Consider the following 21,134-nt stretch of genomic DNA (forward strand, 5'->3'; position numbering starts at 1 on the left):
GATAGAGGCATTTAAAATTGTGAGGGGTTTAACAGTAAATGTAGATAGGCTTTTTCCACTGAGGGTATGTGAGATACAAACCAGAGGACATGGGTTAAGAGTGAAAGGGGAAACATGAGGGGGAACTTCATTACACAGAGTATGGTGGGGGTGTGGAACGAGCTTCCACCTGAATTGGTGAATGCGGGTTTAATTTTAGTATTTAAGAGGAATTTGGACACATACGTGGATGGGTGATATATGGAGGGCTATGGACTGGATGCCAGTCAGTGGAACTAGGCAAAAGAAAATGGCCAAAGAGACCTGTTTCTGTGCTGTAATGTTTTATGGTTCCTCCATTTTACGTGTGGCCTCGGTTTGATAGTACACAAGGTCATGGACAGACCTGTCACTGTGAAAATTGAAATGATTGGCCACTGGGGGATGCCTGCCATTGATGCAGACTGAGCAAAGGTGCTCAGTGAAGAAATCTCCCAATCTGCATCCAGTTTCTCCAATATAGAGGACACAACCGGAGTACTGGATGCAGTAGATAACTCCCATGGATTCACAAGAGAAGTATTGCTTTACTTGGACTGTTTGGGGCCCTGAATAGTGGTGAGGGAGCAAGTGTGGTGCTTCCTGTGGTAACAGGGTAAGGGGGTGATAGGGAAAAGGATGAGTGAACAAGGGAGTCATGGAGGGAGCAGTCCCTTCAGAAGAAGGAGAGGGGAAGATTTGTCTGGTGGGATCATGTAGGTGACAAATTCTAGAGGATAATGTGTTGGATGCAGAGGCTGATGAAGTGGTTGGTGAGGACAAGAGGAATCCTGTTTTTTTTTCTTGTATCTGGGAGTAGAGGGGGCCAGGGCAGATGAGTGGGAAATGGAGATGCAGGTAAAGGCTGAGTTAATGGTGGTGGAAAGGAAGCCATGTTATTGGAAGAAGGAGAACATCTTGGATGATCTGGACAGGAAGAACTCATCTTGGGAGCAGATACAATGGAGATGGAAAAGAGTAGTCAAGATGGTTGTGGAAGTTGGTAGGTTTGTTTTTAAAAGGTTTGTAGCAAGCTTGTCTTCTGAGATGAAGGGAGAGATCAAAAAGGGGAGATGGACCAGAGTGGAAGTAAGCAGTAAAGTGAATAAAGTTGACGAGTTCTTCGAGGGTCCATGGGGCAGCCCCAGTATAGTCATAGCAGAGGAAAAGTTGAGAAGCCTTGCCTGTGTAAGTTTGCAGCATGGATTGCTCCACAAAACCAAAAAAAAGGAAGACCTAGCTGGGACCCATGTGGGTAAGCATAGCTACTCCTTTGATTTGGAGAAGGTAGGATGAGTCAAAAGAAAGGTTATTAAGGAGCAAATCAACTGTTTTGGGAAGGATCTTGCCTATTTTAACAAGAAGTCATCGGCAAATGGCATCTCGCTGATGCTCCAAACTGCCTTGGATCACCTGGACCACAAGAATACCTATGTCAGACTATTGTTCAACTACAGCTTGACATTCAACATCAGAATATCAGCAAAACCTGCAATCAAACTGTGATTTGAGATTCTGTTCATTCCTCTACCTCCTCATTGGCAAATTCCAAACAGTGCAGTTTGGCAACATTACCCACTCCTCATATCAACATGGGCTCCTCACGTTTGCATGCTTGGTCCTGTGCGCTATTCCCTGTGACTAGCCAAGTTCAGTTCCATCATAATCTATAAATTTGCTGACAACTCCACTGTTGGCTGAATAACAGGAAATAACGAGTCAGACTTTAGGCTGGAGATCAAGAAAAATCTTGCTCTCAAGGTCAAGGATTTTAGGAAGATGAGTCCAAATGATGGTTAGTATCTTCAAGTTCCACATATTGGATGACCTCTCCTGGAACCGACTCATTGAAGGAACCATGAAGAAGGCACAGTAACGCTTCTACTTTCTAAGTTTCAAGAGATTTGTTATGTCATTGAATACGTTATCAAATATCAGGTGTACTGTTGGAAAGTACACTGACTGGTTGCAACACAGCCTCATTTGGTAATTCAACTACCCAGGTAGACAGCAATCTGCAGAAGGAAGCAAACGAAGCCAAGTCAACATCTCAGGCTCTGCCTCCCATCTATTGAAGACATTCTGTGAGGTGCTGCCTTAAGAAGGCAGCCAACATCATAAAGGACCACTTAACATTGGTCCCAAACTCTTCACTATCTTCAGGAAGAAGGTACAGAAACCTGAAATTCTGCACCTCCAGCTTTAAGTTTTTTTTCCCCAAGTTTAACAGGGTCTTGAACCTCCCCGTACTCTCCTAGTCATAAACTATTCCTCACCACAGAAAGACTTGTCTGTACTATTGAAGTACTGTGCGAAATAAAGTGCAAGGACAGTAAAATGTCTCATTTGCATTAAGCAAATGAGCAAAAAAGGACAATGAGGTTGTCATCTTTGGCAGGAACAGAACAGAGAAGCACTTACGATGAGGTAGTGTTAAGATGGTGTACAATGGCATACAGTGAAGCAAGTGTGATATTGATTTTTATTACATGGGTGTAGCGTATAAGAAATTTCAATAAAGATAAGTGAGACCATGACAGGAATATTGGTTCTAGTTTTGGCCTTCTATAGAAGGAGAGTATACTTGTCTTTGGAAATTATCCACCAGATGGAGGGAAGGAAGGAGTGGCTTAGGAAGGATTGAGCAAAATATTCAGAGGGTTTGACAACATAGATATATTGAGAAGGATTCCATTCAAAAATCATAGAAATTGTCTACACCAGAGGTAATTTGGTTCAAAAAAAGTGGCCATTTCTGTACTCAGTATTCTTACTGTAAACTTTGCATATTAAAATATAGTTTTATCTAATATGAAGAAGAATGTGTCGATAACCTTGACTACAAACAGTTATGGCTACAATTTAGGTTCTAAATCAGCCATTCGCAATGGGAACCCAGCATCATATTTAAATAAAAGCCTTGTTTTCTTTCACCTCAAGTAACAATTTTTTAATGTACTGAGACGGAGAGAAGTATGGAAGAGACCAAAAGAGGCCCATAAACTGTTAGCAGAGTCTGGGGGGGGGGGGGGGGGGGCGGCGGGAGGATAACTGTTAAAGGTGGCGAATGCCTGTTCTAAATAATACGTCTCACTGAACAGGTGCTGTATTAAAATGGGCTGTTTTCCAATTATGTTACTGACAGTGTTGATCCTGTCTTCATAACATTTCTTCCACAAATCCCTCCTTGCTAATCCTCTGTCACCAACATAATTCTTTGGATTAACACATCCAGCCTGCTTTCACTTTAATTCACCTATTATTGTCTTACACTTATTTTCTGCATTCTATGGGTCTATTGATGCTCCTTTGAAAAAAAGGGAATTATCTATAGCGTATGGGTGCATTGCGAGATATTCATCTTCATTGCAACTCTCCACTTCTGTCTCATTTGGGTCATTGTGTGGCGGCTCATCACTAGGCAGATGAACCGGCCCCACTTGTAAGTCATGATATAGGGCAGCCGGCCAAAATTGCGCCGTCGGGGGTTTCCCTTCCTCCCAGCACGGAGCTCAGAAGCCTGCGCTGGGGGACCACATGACGCCCGGGCCCTTCAGCGCAGTTCTCAGCCAGGTCCGGACTGGGACTACAAGTGCAGCCAGTCTGCTCACTGGGCTCAACCCGTCAGGAGCAGTGTAGCTGCCGCTACAATTGGTCACCCTGACTGGTTCAAACATTTTTGAACCCATCGTGAGTGAGCCTGGGATCAGCGCTATAGCTGTGAAACTGCCTGAATTCTGGGTTCAGGAGCTAAGTTTCACCTTCACTAGATTTTGTCCAACACGACCAAATTCTATCATGTGGTCGCTGCCCTGGACCAGGCCACCGCCAGACGTGTGCTGCACCTCATTCAACACCCACCCGCCGAAGACAAATACAAGACCATCAAGTGAGTGCTCACTGGATCCCTCGGACTATCCAGACACCAGCGTGCCGCTTGGATGCTGCACCTCGACGCTCTGGGGGACAGGTCCCCGATGGACGAGATGGTCGCGCTCATGGATGAGCACTCCAACTGCCCACTCTTTGAGCGCATTTTCCTTGAACATATGCCCGGGGACATCTGGCCGCTGCTGGTCCAGGAGAGCTTCACCAACCCAAGGAAGGTGGGCCAGAAGGCCCAAGAGCTATGGCTTGCACGATTCCTGGAGGGATCAGCGGTCCAGCAGGTCATGAGGAACAGGCACGACCATGCCAAGCCCGCCTCTGGCGCTGCGGTAGAGCATCCGGCCCCTGCAGGAGCCCCCAAGAGCATAACGAAGGCCACAGCATTCGCTCCAGGGTTCTGCTTCTACCACCAGTGCCTGGGAGCCAAGGCTTAGAAGTGTCATCAGCCCTGCTCATTCCAGAGAAACGACCAGGCCAGCCGCTGTTAATGTTTGCGGCGGCTGGCCAAGGACACAACCATCTCTACCTGCGGGACTCAGTCAGCGGCTGACAGTTCCTCATTGACACTGGAGCCCAGATCAGCGTCATCCCGGCCACGGCTGTCGAGTCCAGGAACCGACCTCATGGACCACCCCTCCGTGTGGCCAATGCAACAGAAATCCGGACGTATGGAGACAAGACAGTCCATTTCCAGATCGGCCAATGAAATTTCGTGTGGAGGTTCACCATCTTGTCCCTTCTGATTGCCATCCTGGGTCCAGACTTCCTCCTCGCACATGGGCTTCTGATGGACATTCGAGGTAGGCGTCTGGTGGCCATTCGCCTCGATGCCTCCCGCTTGGAGCAACTGCAGATGGCCATGATCAGCATGCCCAGAGACGAGTTCCAGCGAATCCTGGACGAGTTTGTGACACTTTTCAAGCCACAGTTCTTCGCTGCCTCGCATGCCACGGGGTGTTCCATCACATCCCCACCCAGGGCCCACCGGTTCACACCAAGGCATGCCTGCTCCTGCCTGACAAGCTCCAGGTGGTGAAGGAGGAGTTTTCGCACGTGTTGGAACTGGGGATTATTCGGCAGTCTGACAGCCTGTGGGCCTCGCCGCTCCACCTGGACCTGAAAGTCTCCGGCAGCTGGGGGCCCAGCGGAGACAATTGACGGCTCAATGAGGCAACAGTTCCTGACCGTTACTCCACCCCTCACATCCAAGACTTTACGGCCAACCTGCACAGTGCGAGAGTGTTTCCCAAGGTTGACCTGGTGCGCGGATATCACCAGATCCCGGTGCACCCTGAGGACATACCCAAGAAGGCCATCATCACCCCCTTTGGCTTGTTCGAATTCCCGCACATGCCATTTGGGCTCAAGAATGCCGCTCAGACCTTCCAGTGCCTCGTGGACACTGTGGGCAGGGACTTGCATTTTGTCTTTATTTATTTGGACGACATTCTCGTCAGCAGCAAGAACCAGGCGTAACAAGGCCCACCTATGTGCCCTTTTCTCCTGGCTGGCCGATTTTGGCCTTACCATCAACGTGGCCAAGTGCCAGTTCGGGAAAGAGTCCATGCAGTTCCTGGGCCATACCATCATGGGCGAAGGAGCCACACCCATCGCTGCAAAGGTTGCCGCTATCAGGGAGTTCCCACGACCAGACAGCCTCAAAGGGCTGCAGGAGTTCGCAGGTATGATCAACTTTTACAACTGCTTCATCCCAGGAGCTGCGCGCATCATGCAGCCGTTATTTGCCCTCATCGCAGCTAAGCACAAAATGCTCACTTGGAACCCAGAAGCCTGCACCGCATTCGAGGCCACCAAGGATGCCCTTGTGAAGGCCACCATGCTCGCCCACCCATAAACTGACGTGCACTCTCTGTTCATGCCTCTGCCACAGCCGTCAGTGCCGTCCTGAAGCAGCAGATGAATGGATATTGGAAACCGCTGGCATTCGTCAGCCGCCTACTCCACTTGCCGGAACGCATGTATAGTGCCTTCGACCGCGAGTTACTGCGCAAGTACTTGGCAGTGTGGCATTTCTGCTATTTTTTGGAGGGGAGGACTTTTACCATCTTCACCAACCACAAACCCCTCACCCAGATGCTCGTGATGGCAAAGGATCCCTGGTCGGCCCATCAGCAGTGTCACCTCTCCTTCGTGTCGGAGTTTACCACCAACATTCGGTACAAGGTGGGGAAGGACAATGTGGTTGCCGATGCACTCTCGCGACAAGCCATCTGCGCGCTGACGCCCAGCCTCGACTTTGACCAACTCACCCAGGACCAGAAGTCTGATGAGACGAAGGCCTTCAAGACCACCATCAAGGGCCTGCAGTTCCAAGACCTCCCAACTCCGAGCAGTGAAGGCACCATCCTGTGCGATATCTCCATGGGCACCCCGCGACCAGTGGTTCCCCACCAGTGGCGCAGGCAGATCTTCCATCACATCCACGACCTTTCACATCCATCCATCAGGTCCACGGTCCGGATGGTGGCAGAACGGTTCATATGGCATGGGCTGCGGAAGCAGATCACGGGCTGGGCCAGAACATGCACCCATTGCCAGACATCCAAGATGCATAGGCAGACCAGGGTGTCCGTACAGGAGTTTGAGCACGTCCGGGAATGGTTCAGCCACATTCACGTGGACATCTTCAGGCCCTTACCTATTTCTCGCAGCAACCATTATCTGTTTACGATGGTGGACTGCAGCACTCGCTGGCCTGAGATGATCCTGATGCCAGACACCCCCACTGACTCCTGGTCCCAAGCACTGTTGCATGGTTGGGTCGCCCAGTTCGGCATCCCGGGTCACCTCGCCAGCAATTGAGGCACCCAGTTCACATCTGCGCTTTGGGAACAGGTTGGGGATCCAGCTACACTGCACTGTGGCCTACCACCCAATGGATTGGTCGAATGTCTGCACCTCCACCTTAAGTCAGCACTCATGGCCCGCCTCACCCCGGTCCTGACTGGGCAGACAAACTGCCTTGGGTGTTCCTCACATTCGCTCCACTCCCAAGGAAGATATGCAGGCATCATCTGCTGAGCTAGTCTACGGTGTGCCGCTGGCACTACTTGGTGAGTTCGTCAACACACCTCAATCCCCAGCGGTCGCTGCACGAACTACTTCCTCACCTCAGGGTACTCTTGGACTCATTTGAACCCCCAACTCTGCCCAGGCATGGCACACGCCCGTCCCACATTCCCAGTGAACTGCTTTCCACAGAGTACGTTTTCGTTCGGCGGGGCCCAACTGCGGCACCTCTGCAGCAACTGTACGAGGGGGCCATATAGTGTTGTACAGCGTTCTGGCTCTACGTTCACGCTGGACATTGGCGGCAGGCAGGAGCTGTTTACCATGGACAGGCTGAAGCCAGCGCACTTCAATCCCACCGAGCCTGTGGTCGTAGCCCAGCCCAAGAAGCGAGGGTACCCAGCAAAAAAGGACATTGGTGCCAGTTCTGTTGGGGGGGGGGGGGGCTGTGTGGTGGCTCACCACTAGAAAGGAGAACCGGTCCCACTTGAAAGCCACATGGGGGGGGCAGCCGACCAAAATGGAGCCATCGGGGGTTTTCCCTTCCTCCCTGGATGGGACTCAGAAGCCCGCGCTGGGGGGCCACGTGATGCCCGGGTGACATCAGTGCCCTCCAGCGCAGTTCTCAGCCAGGTCCGGGCTGGGAGTATAAGTGCAGCCCAGCAGCCTGCAATAAACCAGTCTGCTCACTGAGCTCAACCCGTCTGGTTGTGTGTGTTATTGCAGGAGTAGTGTAGCTGCCGCTACAATAGTACCTTATCACTTGTTGGTGGCCAATAAATTGTTGAAGTGAGGTTGTTACTAGTCATCATAATGCAATCAATAACTACTTGGCAACATGTTTTTATGACCCCAATAGCAAAGCAAAACAGGGCTTTATTCGAGAGCACTGTCTGGCTGCATCACATGTGGTATAGTCGTTGCTGAGAAATGGATTGGAGAGGTCAATCCACAGGACAATAAAGAGGGGAGAGAGGATCACTGGAATCTCCCTCCCCCATCAATGTGATCCATTGGAATTGTTGTCAGAAGAGGGTGTGCAAAATCATTAAGGACCCCTTCCACCCTACATACAGCATCTTTCAGCTGCTCCTGTTGGAAAAGAGATCCAGGAGGATCAGAGCCAGCACCACCAGGCTGAGGAACAGCTTCTTCCCAAGGGCAATGAGAATGCTAGAATTGACTCTCATATTCATGAAAAAATATTTATTTGTTTGCATATATGAATACTTGTCCTGCATGTGTATTGTTTGTTTGTATGTGTTATGTCTAGTGTGTGTGTGTATTTTGCACCGAGGGCCAGAGAACACTGTTGATGGGCTGTACTTGTGCCATCTGATGGCAATCTTAACAAATCGCACAGCAAAGAATAAGACATCATTATATCAATATCAAATGTGTCTAAGAATGAAAGCCAATGCCACAAAATTACCCCACCATCCTTTCCACCAGTACAGCTGTAGCTTGTTCCCTTATGTATTTCACCAAATTGGTAATATTTTCAGAATTATGGGGAATGTAAGTACAGCACTCCTTGCCATTCAAGGTGCAAGCACTTCCCTTTTCTGAAAGCAAATAAGCTAAAGCCATCTTATACTGGAAAGTAAAGGATCTTATAGCTACCATCTCATTATTTACTTTCTCTCTGGCCTCTCCTGTATCATTGGTTACCTGCTCTAAGATGGAAGCCAGATTGTTAGCCTTGTGTTATAATCTTATCATCCCAAAAGGAAAGACCAAAACAGCAAGCACTGATGATTTGTGCTTTCTGATTCGGGAATGACTCAGTGGATCACTCACATGATGCATGTAGAGAACAACGTATCTTAAGTTGCAGTACCCCAGTCCAATTGTTTGGAGCCAAGAGTATGCTTTAAACCCACAAATTAAATAAGTGCTATTATATCCTGGCTTCCCACCCACAATGGTTCGATAGTTCCTTCCCAGGGAAGTTGGCTTGTTGATGACCCCAGCCCAATTAAGGATAAGGTGCCCTTTATCTGTAAGGTTATAACTAGGCTCTACCCAATTGCATTTGTTTTTACAATCGCTACTGGTGACTGTACTTCCATCCTGGACTCTTGGCACAAAGCATAATTTTCCTTCACTGGTGTGACTTAATACTATGTTAGGGGGCTGTTTAGAATTTTTATAATGAGGCATTCCTGGAAGGCAGTGAGTTGGTACCCCTAACTTGTACAGAGGCATGTATTCTTAGAGATAGCATTGTTTATTTGATTAGTGTTGATCTCTGGGGCAAGCTGCAGATGCCATGTCATTTTCTCATGTTCAAACACTTACTCCTAATTGGGACATTTTAGTCATTAACATCATTACCAAATATCTTAGTTCTTACATTTTGTTTCTTAAATAAATGTCCAAATAAAATACAATGCAGCAGAGAAAGGTAGATAGACTAATATTGTGATCATGAGTTGCAGTATGTTTTCAATCTATCAATTTCCTTATGATGTAGTTTACACCTGGTGGTGTGAACCCAATCAGGTTTCTCCTTCACTTTCACAGCTGTCCGAGAGTGTCGCAACACCAGGAAGGGTCCTTTCCACGTAGGAGAGGAGAAAGAATCAAGAGTAATCAATGATTTACATACTGTAAATCATGGCATCAGGTTTAAAGAGGTGCATGTTTCCTTCCATCATTGGTTTCTGACTATCATAGACTCTAGAGTGCACTTTATGGGCTGTTTTACATGAAACTTGGGCATAATTTAGGGTAGCCTATCTGTCCAAATTAAGGTTACTTTGTTCAGGGTAACAGGAGGCTTAAATCCGGTAGCCATTGGTTGGCCCATCAATATCTTGTAAGGGGTTGACTTATTCCTTAACATGTACATTATGATGGACTGGGCATCTGGTCAGATGAGCTTATGATATGAACAAACCTTTCTTAATGCTCCTTACTTTCTCCATTCATCCTTTCAACTATTCCAAAGGAATGAGGCTGGTGCAGTGCTTAATCTTTTATCTGAAATTCTGAAAACCAAAAACCGAAACTTATTTTGATGGATGTTATCTGCTCACTAAAGCTCACTTTTGACGCCAAACATGACCTGTCGTGACCTCCACTTAACTCGCACTTGAATATTCCATGTCCGTCTGCGTCAGTAATTAGTGGAATCGTAGGGAATCCTGATCAAAATCTTAGTCCAGAACAAATTTACAATGCTGATAAAACAGCTCTCTACTGGCACTACCTCCCTAGAAAATCATTAACAACCCACCCATCCAGCACCTCTGCAACCCCCACCCACCCCCCCCCAGTCCAGAAACCCTTCTAGTTAGAGTGTTTCTTTGTTTTGCACAAATCAGAAACCGTGCCAATTACTTAAAAATATCACCATTACTATTATTTGAAAATTTCCAAATTTCGAAAAGTGTCTGGTCCCAAGGATTTCAGATAAAAGATTAAGCATCTGTATAGGATATGTAATTGCCATTTGAATCCCATCGATTTAGCTAGGCCTTTTATTAAGATATTAGCAAAATGAGAAAAAGGTATACCAAAATGCAGAATCAATCGTTTCTTTCATTAGGACTTTTACAAATGTTTTTAGTATCATCTCTTTTAATGAGATAAAATTCCACCCACCAAGAGAATACATCAACTATAATCAACAAATATTTAAATTGTTTGCTGGCAGACATCATTCTGCAATCAATTTGTAGCTGCTCAAACAACATATCAGGACCAAGCAGGTGATCAAATTTTCCTGGTGTCCTTGCTTTTACTGTGTTGTGGCTGTCTATACATATCCATACCACCCTGTCAATCATTACCAATGTTCCTGGTGCAAACCATCACTAGGCAATATCGAGTAGCATCCGTCCTTTGTCCATGTGAGCCTGCAAATGAAGGTGGTGAACCAGGGGTAAAAAGAGCAGCCTGGGGCAACAGGTCACCCATCGGAATGTACCCAGCCAGCGGCACAATTAGTGCATCTAGCACCTGAAATGTGGCTGCATCCTAGTTCAGAAAAAGAATTGGAGAGGGGAAAATTGGTTAGGTTCGGTGACTGATGTAACTTGCTTGGTCTAATGGTTAGATGGAGCATTTCTGTTGGAAACAGAGTTGTTCTTGCTCGTGAGAATCTCGTGTTTAATTATCATGAAATGTAGCAGAAGGAGAACCGGATTGAGGAGGTTGTGAACTAAATTGGAATGTATAATGGAGTGGCCCGATGAGGCGATATATTGTGGACTACTCTAAATGCATTGTAATTCAGTATAGATATTAGCGGAGGAGTTCCAACTGAGCACGTCAGGGCAAAACGTTCAGCCACCTGAGCAGAGGATCCCTGCAGAAAGACAAAAGCTTTTACAAGATCAAAAGGTGAGACAATAGCATCATCAGTTAGGAAAACATTACCTGTGGAATGACATGATACATAAGATAAGCATTGTCTAAAGCCTGGTCTGACAAGCTGGGATGAGGAGTGGAAATGGGTGCAACAAGAGCAGTGCTGTTGTGTTGGACATCTCCAATTCCCTCATTGGTCAGTTCTAGCAGGAATGTGGAAGGGTTAACTGCTGGAGAATGCTGAAAGGTGTATTGTTTATAGACATATAGAGGTTGAATTTTGGAGACCCTTTTTGAATGTTAAATTTATGGGATCATCTATTACAGGGATACTACATTTGAGGGGCTGAAATTTACACTAGAATCCAAAATACCATCTCAGTAGCAGGTCCAAATTATCTCTAAACAAATAAATAACAAAAACAAAATGAATTAGAGTAATTGTACAGACAGAGGACAAAACAGGGAGAGGTCGGGACCACGGGAAGTATCTGCATCGTCGAAGGCATCGGGTGTTCCAATCGGCAGTCAGCCGGGGCCAAGGCATAAGTCCGTGTTCAAGGGATCAGGAGCTCTGACAGGCGGGAAGCTTGGGCCAAGGCAAGAGACCAAGTTCGAAGCATCAGGGGTGGGGCTGAGGTGAGAGTCCATATTCAAAGAGTCAGGAGCTCCAAAAAGTGGCTGGCTGGGGCTGAGGAGAGAGTCCTTGCTCGAGGCATCAGGAGTTCCAATGGGCTGCTGGCCAGGGCCAAGGCAAGAGTTCACAACTGAGGCATAGGGAGTTCCAGCCTGCAGGTGGCTGGAGCCAAGGTGAGAGACGAGGGTTGACATTTACACGAGATATATGGAAAATTCCAAATTTTTTGGCCAAAAATAGGGGGTCAAAACTTTTACATGAAATAGTGTATTACACAAGTATATATATGGTAATTCAGATAAGAGAATATAGTAACTTTGGAACCAGTTGATCGTGTTGCTGTAATATGTTGGGTTGCAGTGGAATTGAGCAGTAACACCATTCAATAAATTGCACAGAGGCCTTGCACGAATCATCATTCATTCCTCTTCTCCAGTTTAAGGATGGGTATTACATGGCCTCTGGGTGATAGTGATCATATCCTGGTTTATTAAAACATTATTGATCAGAGAAATATCCTCCTCAGCTTCAGCTACTAATAACTATTGTCAGATAGTGGGTAACTGTGCATTCTTTTTGAGAGTCCTGCCATGGTCACCATGTGTTGAATCCAGCATTTATTCGCTCCTTGCAGAAGGCAATATAACACATCATTTGGCTTTTGGTTTTTCTTCCTTTCTGCACCTTTGCTCCCTCATTGGTGCAACTGACAATGTCTGTGTTTTCATTCTTCTTCTCAAACTACACACAGATATTTTAACATTTCAATATGTACTCAACTCAATGTACACAATATTAGGAGAGAGCCATTGAGATTGATAGGAAAATATTTCAACTAAATTACAAAGTCTCAAACCATGAAAGACTATGTACAAAAACAAAAACTGTGACACCCGGTGGGTGAGTTAAAACCTGTACAGAGCTAAATGACTAACCAGGATTATAACATTTAACAAGAAAAATTCATACCCGCAGAAGACAATGTAACACATCAATTGCCTTCAGGTTTTTCTTCCTTTCTGCACCAGTAGACAGCCACTTCTATTGGCTGTCTGCATCCGCTGCAGCCACTGTACTCGCTACGACGCTATTGAGCATACGCGAGTCCCTGTGAAGCATGCTAGTTTAAAAAAAGGAGATGGAGCTTGGCTGGTGGCGGACACCATTTCCAGGGGCTCCTGTTATACATTGTATTGTTGAATTTAACAGTAGAGCATTCGTCGGATGTTGCCACTTTGTGTTGTCTGGTTATTCAATGCATCAACAAACATGGTGTCAGAAGTCTGAACCTGAAGCCTTCAAGTGAAAAGTGAGTAACACATTTGTGACTGCACCATAATGGCAGATGGATTCAGAAGGCCTGACTCACTCATGTTTGAAGGCAATGTGGCCAAGAACAAGAATCAACATTTTCATTGCAGCAGTGGATAAGTCTGCTCGAGTCAAAGCGTATATTTTACTAAATTTAGCGAGTTCTGAGGCCATCGAAAGGGAAAGGTCATTCATATATGCAAACAAGGTGCATGAAGGGGGTATTGTTATCAGCACTACTGAGTCAAGAGAGGACCCCAAGTGTTTAAAAAGAACATTTTGAGAAATATGCAATCCACAAAAAGATGGAAAGGCACAGATTTAATACCAGAAACCAGAGGTCTAGAGAGTCAATTCAATTGTATGTCAGCGACCTAAAAATTAGGGCAAGGACCTGTGACTTCGGAGCCCTCTGTGATGAGTTAATTAAAGACAGGATGGTCTGTGGCAACTGCGACAAAGGCATGAGAAAGGCACTGTTGCAAGATAATGAACTAATGCTCACAAGGGCCATCTTCACATCTGGCTTACGAAACCACGAAAGAGAACAGCAAAAAACTAGCCCCTCTGCAGCAGCAAGGCACGAGCACAGATGCAGTCCAGGTGGGACCGGTGAACAGGCAGTGGCCAGAACCCAGAAGAAGACGAAGCCAACCAAGCCCTGCTACACTCTCACCCGGGATGGAGTATGGCAACTGCGGCGGTGGCCATGTGGCAAGACGAGAGATGTGCCCGGTGTTCAGCCAGCAGTGCAGAGCCTGCCGGAAATGGAACCGTTTCAGCAGATGCTGCAAAGCTAGGCTGCAACTCACCCCGAGACCCAGATAAAGAAGGATGATTAATCAGTTGGAACCTTAGCAAGAACAAACCAACTTGGATGATGAGTATTACGTTGATGGATTGACTCTGCAGATGGCAGGAGACATAACAAGAATCAGAAGGAATAATGAAGCATTTGTAACAATGAAGATCAATGGTAAAGCAACAGTCATGAAAGTTGACACTGGAGCCAAGTGCAACGTCATGTCATGAAGAATGTTCAACCTACTGAGGAAGTAGGTCATACCGTCCTCCAAGTCCACAAGTCTAGTGGGATACGGGGGCAGCAAAATTAGAACTGATGGTATAGTGCGACTGCGGTGCTATGTTCAAGGTCAGCTGGACATACTAACATTTTTCATAGTCCAAGAAAACGTCCTGCCTCTGCTGGGCCTGAGCTCAAGCATGGACTTAGGTCTTGTTTCGTTCAGCAGAGAGGTACACCAGATAAGTCTGGCCGAAGATGATCTGATGCACAGAATCTTTTCTGAGTACAGTGACCTTTTTATGGAAGAACTGGGAAAACTGCCAGTGACATATCCCATGCGGCTTGACCCAGAAGTGAGGCCCGTGGTTAGTCCGGCACGCTATATACTGATAGCAATGGAGGACAGGGTTAAGGCCGAGCTGGACAGGATGCAGGACCTTTGCGTGATTACTCCAGTCTTCGAGCCCACAGAATGGGTGACCTCCATGGTGGCTGCTAAGAAAAGAAATGGACAGGAAATCTGGATCTGCATCAACCCAAGAGACCTCAATACAGCTTTAAATCGACCACACCATCCAATGCGTTCCATGGAGGAAGTTGCACTCAGATGGCCGACGCAACCAATTTTTTCTTCTGGCAATTCAAACTTGATTACAAGTCATCACTGCTGACCACATTCAGCTGATACAGATTCCTACGAATGCCATTTAAGAATCAATTCAGCCAACGAAGTATTTCAAAGATCAATCTTTGCGGGGTATCCCTGTGCCATCATTGTTGATGACATACTTCTTCCAAAAACTTGGAAGAACACAACGCAAATTTAAAAAATGTGCTTGACAAAACCCGAAAGCTCAACCCTGTAAGTGCACGTTTCAGCTAAACCAGGTCGGTGATGTTGACCATGTTTTCACAGGACTAGACCTGAAGGGGGACCCTTCAATGACTATAGCAATCAGTAAAATGCCAGTTCCGACAGACATGACAACGCTACAACATTTCCTGGACATGGTCAACTACTGAGCAAGTTCATTCCGAACACCAATGATCTTACCGCCCCGCAAAGGCAGTTGACGCATAAAGACGTGGTTTGATCCTGACAGGAGCAACAACCTAATACATTTCACGCATTTAAAAGTCATATGTTATGCCCACCTGTTCCATCATACTACGACGTTCGAAAACCATTCATGATAACCTGTGATGCATCACAGTACAGTCTGGTTGCAGAATGGAAAACAAATGGCTGACACATCCACTCACCACTACGGAGTCCAGATATGCCCAAATAGAGAAGGAGTTGTTGGCAGTAGTTTTCGCCTGCTCAATATTCAACAACTACATTTATGGCAAACCAGTGACCATAGAGACTGACCACTTACCTCTGGTCACAATTCTGAAAAAGCCCATCCATGCGGCCCCTGCACGATTACAGAGAATTATGCTCAGGCTTCAGAAATCCAACCTGACTTTAGTTTATAAGTACGGAAAAGAAATGCACTTAGTCGATGCGCTATCTCATGCTCCCAGAAAATGCCTGATCTAACAAGCTGAGGAAGAGGACACGTTTGATATAATGTCAGTAATGCACATCTCCTCCTCCCGGATGGATGAACTGAGACAGCACATGGCTGAAGATACAACTTTGAGGACCCTGAGCACTTTTATCAAGAGCGGGTGGCCTGACAAGCAGCGCACCCTACTTCCCATTCCGTGGCGAATTACTTATCGATGCTGGAATCATAATGAAAGGCCTGAGAGCAGTAGTTTCGAGTTCACAGTTTTTTTTTAAACTTTATTTAAGATTTTATAACATGAATAACATATAGGATTACATTTAAAAAAATTAAGAATAAAATAATAAAATTACAATACAGTATCAGTAATCTAAATAAACTATACCCTCCCCAATAATTATTACACATTAATAACCCAACTCAAATTAGTCCAACCCCCCCTTCCCCCAAAATAAAGAGAGAAGAATTAATAAAATTAATAATATATGTGAGAAAAAAAACCCACTTACAAAAAAAACAAAAACATAACCGATTAAAATACTAACAAAAAGAAAAGTAATTAATACTAAGATATCAGACTTAAAAAACATATTTAAATCAAACTTAAATGCATATATTTAACAAACAGAGTTAAGATGAAACATATATATTTAACTCAAACTTAATATAAAAAATTAGTAAAGTTAGTAACAGTATCTATCAAAAATTCTTAAACAATAATCAATTCTTAAAAAAAATTGTAGCATGAAAAAAAGATGAAAAAACAACTTTATAGAGATAAACCTTCACCAAATATCAACTAACTTCACATCTATCATCATATTAATCACATAAACCACCATCTTAAAACAAAATTCAAAGCTCATTAAGCATTGTACAATTCAATTTTAGTACTCTTCCACCATTTTTCCCTTTTACTCTTGAATAGTTATCCAATAAAAGCTCCAATACCACATTTAAATATCCCCAATCATTACGTTAAAATTCAGATATCCAAATAATAAAAACACATCTACAATGAAATCTATATCTTCAACAAATGGAGCATAAACCACAAACAAAATTCAAGCCTCATTAAGAATTGTACAATTCAATTTATAACTTTCACCATTATTCCCTTTGTTCTATAACTAAAATATCAAAATAATATACACCAGAATTACCACTCCTTCACCTTAAAGTTAAAGAAAAAATATTTAAAAAACTTATCCATCCCATTCACATTTAAATTTCAGATATTCCTTATCTACTAAATAAACTTTACAAAAAAAACCACATCAATTTTTAGTTTTTTAAACAATCAGATACTTTCTTATGCTTTTTTTTATATTTAAACAAAAAAAAACCTTCACTCTTTAATCTAATAATACAAAAAAAGGAAAAAAAAACAGGTAGGAGGTTAAAAATACCCCCTCCCGTCTAAACCGCGCAATGCGGTAACTCCCAAAAAAAAATGGGTGTGAGATAACTCACACGTAGCAGATGACTTTCAGGAAATAGTGCCTATCCAGTTCTCTCCCCAACTCTCACTTCATCTTAAACTAACATCATCATTATTTAATATCCCTTTTTTTTTTAAAAAAAAAACATTAGAAAAAAAAAAGGACAACTCTTCTTTTAATCAGCTCCAACTGCCGAGTCACCATTACAACCATTCCTTCTTGGAGCACGGCTCTTTTCTTCCATCTCTTGTCTCCTTAGAGATCGCGGCAGACTATGTCTCTGTTGAAACTGAGTAATTGGCAGCTCTTGAGCAAATGCTATAGCTTCCTTTGGAGAATCAAAGAACTTTGGTTGGCAACCATCTTGGAAAACCTTCAAAACAGCTGGATATCTAAAGGTTGCCTTGTAACCTTTCTTCCACAACAACTCTTTAGCAGGACTGAGTTCCCGTCGTTGGAACATAACTTCTTGACTCAAATCCGCATAGAAGAAAACTCGATTATTTTGAATCATCAAGGGTGATTTTCTCTGTTGTACATTTCTAATAGCCACTCGTAAAATTATTTCTCTGTCGTAATAATTCAAGCAACGAACCAAAACAGGTCTTGGACTTTGACCTGAAATAGGTCTTCTACGCAAGGCTCTGTGAGCACATTCCAGTATTATACCTTCCGGGAAATGTTCTTGACCCAGCACCTGCGGAATCCATTCAGTAAAAAAATTTCTTGGGTCTGGTCCCTCCATACCTTCCGGCAAACCAATAATCTTTATATTGTTCCGTCTGGATTGGTTTTCCAAATAATCAATCTTTTTCACCAAATTTTTATTTTGAGTTTGTAAGTCTTCGACCATTTTGGTCACATCAAAAACTTGATCCCGTATTTGGTCTATATCTTCTTCACACGAATTAAATTTATCTCTCACTTCAAGCTTAAAAGCTCCAAACTCAGCCATCTGTTGAGAATGTACTTTCACCAGAGTATTAAACCTAGTACCAAGTTCAGTCATAATCTTGGATAATCCCTGCATTGTATAAGATAATTTAGATTCAAGATTCACAAAAATCTTTTCAATTGGAAGAGATTTTGGCTCAACAGATTCCTGCTTCTTCTGCATAACCAAAGGATCTTCTGTTCCTTCCTTCATTCTGGTTGCCTTCCTTGTAGTATGACTGCGTGTGGAAACCCCAGCCACAGCCTCTCCAGCAATGACTGGAGGACGCTGGCCGGGGTTTTCCCCAGTCCATAATGTATTAAGTTCTCCCAGTACATCAAGTTGTATAGGTTTTTCTATCTCAAGAGATGCAGTTTGCAGCGCCACCTCTACAGTTGACAAATGCCTTTGAGTAACTCTTTGTTCTAAAGGCTGTTTGGCACCCTCTTTAGGGGGCTCTACCGATGTAACATAGAGCTCTATATCCAAACACTGTATCTCTCTCCTGGGATCCATTTCACGCTGTGTTCCGGTGTCTTTCCTGTAGGTAGGCTCCAAAACATGAACTTTTGGAAAATTTAGTTTTTTGATGATCTGTTGTCGTTTTTTTTTGCTCTTTTCCACCAATTGTACCATCATAAGTTAAATTAACAGCACTGAAATTATCTAAACTTTTAAAGAATTTTAACGGGCATTTCTAGACAAAACAATAAGATAGATTCAGGAGAGGACTGGAAGGCATGTCTGATCCTTACGCCATCTTGCCACGCCCCCCCCCCCCCCCCCCGAGTTCACAGTTTACATCAACATCCTGCACAGAGGGCACCCAGGGGCAGAAGCAACCAAATGCAGGGCTAGAGTCATAGTCCTTTGACCAGGGATGACCAAGAACATAGACCAGGAGGTACAAGCTTGCTCGGTGTTCAATAGCACCAGAACACACCAACAAAAAGAGCCGCTGCAGCTTCACGTGGTGCCGGACCTTCCCTGGTCAACCGTGGCAGCAGACATCTTCGAATGGCATGGTCAACAGTATTTGGTTCTTGTTGATTCATACTCTGGATGGTTTGAGATAGACCTTTTACCAATGTCACCTCGTCGGCAGTCAGTATCAAGTTAAAGAGACACTTTTCAGTGCATGGGGCCCCCAAACTCTGCTATCGGACAATAGCACCCTGTTAAATTCAGACACTTTGCAACATCATGGGATTTCAACCACATCACTAGCAGCCTGGAGTACCCACAGGGTTGGCTGAAAGAGCCGTGAGGAGCGTAAAATAACTCATGGAGAAGTCCCATAGGGAAAATACAGATGTGTTCCTAAACCTGCTGAACCTAAAGAACATCCCCGGCGACGCCATATTGGGTTCTCCGGCACAATGACTCATATCCAGGCAGACGCGGATGACTCTGCCTGTGGCAGGGTCTTTAGCCTCAGCTAAAGAATCCACAAGAAATTAAATCTCAACTGCTGAACAGGAGGCTAACACAGAAAAGGTACTATGACAGAAACAGCCAGCCTCTCGTGCCATTAGCAGAAGGGCAAGTTATAAGGATGCAGACTCCACAGGCCTACTACCATATGGGCATAGTTGAAAGGAGCTGCCAGGAGCCCAGGTCATACCTGGCGAAATCAGAAGGAGAGGTGTATCAGAGAAACCGTCACACATCCTACACGTACGGGAGCCACTCCCATCCCGAACCATTCCTGATGAAACTACAAACCAGCCACCATCATCCTAAACCATTCCTGATGAAACTATAAACCAGGATCTGGAACATGAACCTGGGGTAGGCAGAGCTCCCTCAGTAACATCCCGTGAAACAAATGGCCACAACCCCAAGACCACAGATGGCACATCCTTTCAAGCTGAAGCACCCCAAGTATCCACTTCCACTAATGGCTACTACATAACATGCTTCAGGCACACTTGTAAGCCCAATCCAAAATATCAGGATTAATCTGGGCTGACTGTTCATTGCTGAACTATAATTATTGTAATGTATGACACCTACATGGATTGTGGTATGTGAACGGGGTAACCCAAAAAAGGGGATGTAGACAGTCGCTTCTATTGGCTGTCTGCACCTGCTGCAGCCACTGTACTTGCTACGATGCTATTGCACATGCGAGAGTCCCTGCGAAGCGTGCTAGTTAAAAAAAGGAGGCGTACCTTGGCTGGTGGCAGATGCCATTTCCACGGGCTCCTGTTAAACACTGTATTGTTGAACTTAGCAGTAAAGCATTTATCAGAGGTTGCCGCTTTGTGGTGTCTGATTATTCTCTGCATTAACAAACAGCACCTTTGCTCCAAAGCATGTAAAATAACAGAATTTTTACAATGAAATCTCAGCAATGCTATGTTGGTCACATTGCCGGCCACATGACTATGGCACCAAAAACAAGTTAAATAAAAACATGCATAAAACTTACATTAACGGTAAAACAATACAAAACCAGCTGTAAAATATAATACTATCAGCAATAAACAATATACATTAATACTGAAAACATAAACAATTTATTTTCCAAAGAAATCAATAAACTAGGCCAGCAGCATTTTCCCCATACTTCCCCTTATCGGTGCAACTGACAATGTGAGGAACAGGAGGGGAGGGGAGGTGTTGCACCTCAAAAATCATTCCCACTGGAAATATTATTACAATAACAGTAAATACAAATAACTCATTGAAGTAAAATTCACAAATACTGTACAGAATTAGGAATAAAAATTATTAAAATGCCTTTTAACTCTGTTACACCTACATGGTTTTTATAGGCTGCCCATAAGTGCACAGGTACTAAGGAGAGAAGTTGACAAGGTTACAAGGTTAGAGTGGAAGGAGAGCTTTGGCTTTGGAACAGGGCTGTCAGTGGTCGCTCCCCCACCCACACATATACTTCTCGGTCAGTGACAGAAAAGACCGAGTAGGGGGCGACTTAACAGATGTTCCCGCTGTGCTGTGAGGTGTCAAAGTCGTTCAATCATAAGTCCCACATTGACAGCTAAAA

This window comes from Narcine bancroftii, chromosome 1 (genome assembly GCF_036971445.1).
Source record: "Narcine bancroftii isolate sNarBan1 chromosome 1, sNarBan1.hap1, whole genome shotgun sequence".
In the NCBI taxonomy this organism is placed as follows: Eukaryota; Metazoa; Chordata; class Chondrichthyes; order Torpediniformes; family Narcinidae; genus Narcine; species Narcine bancroftii.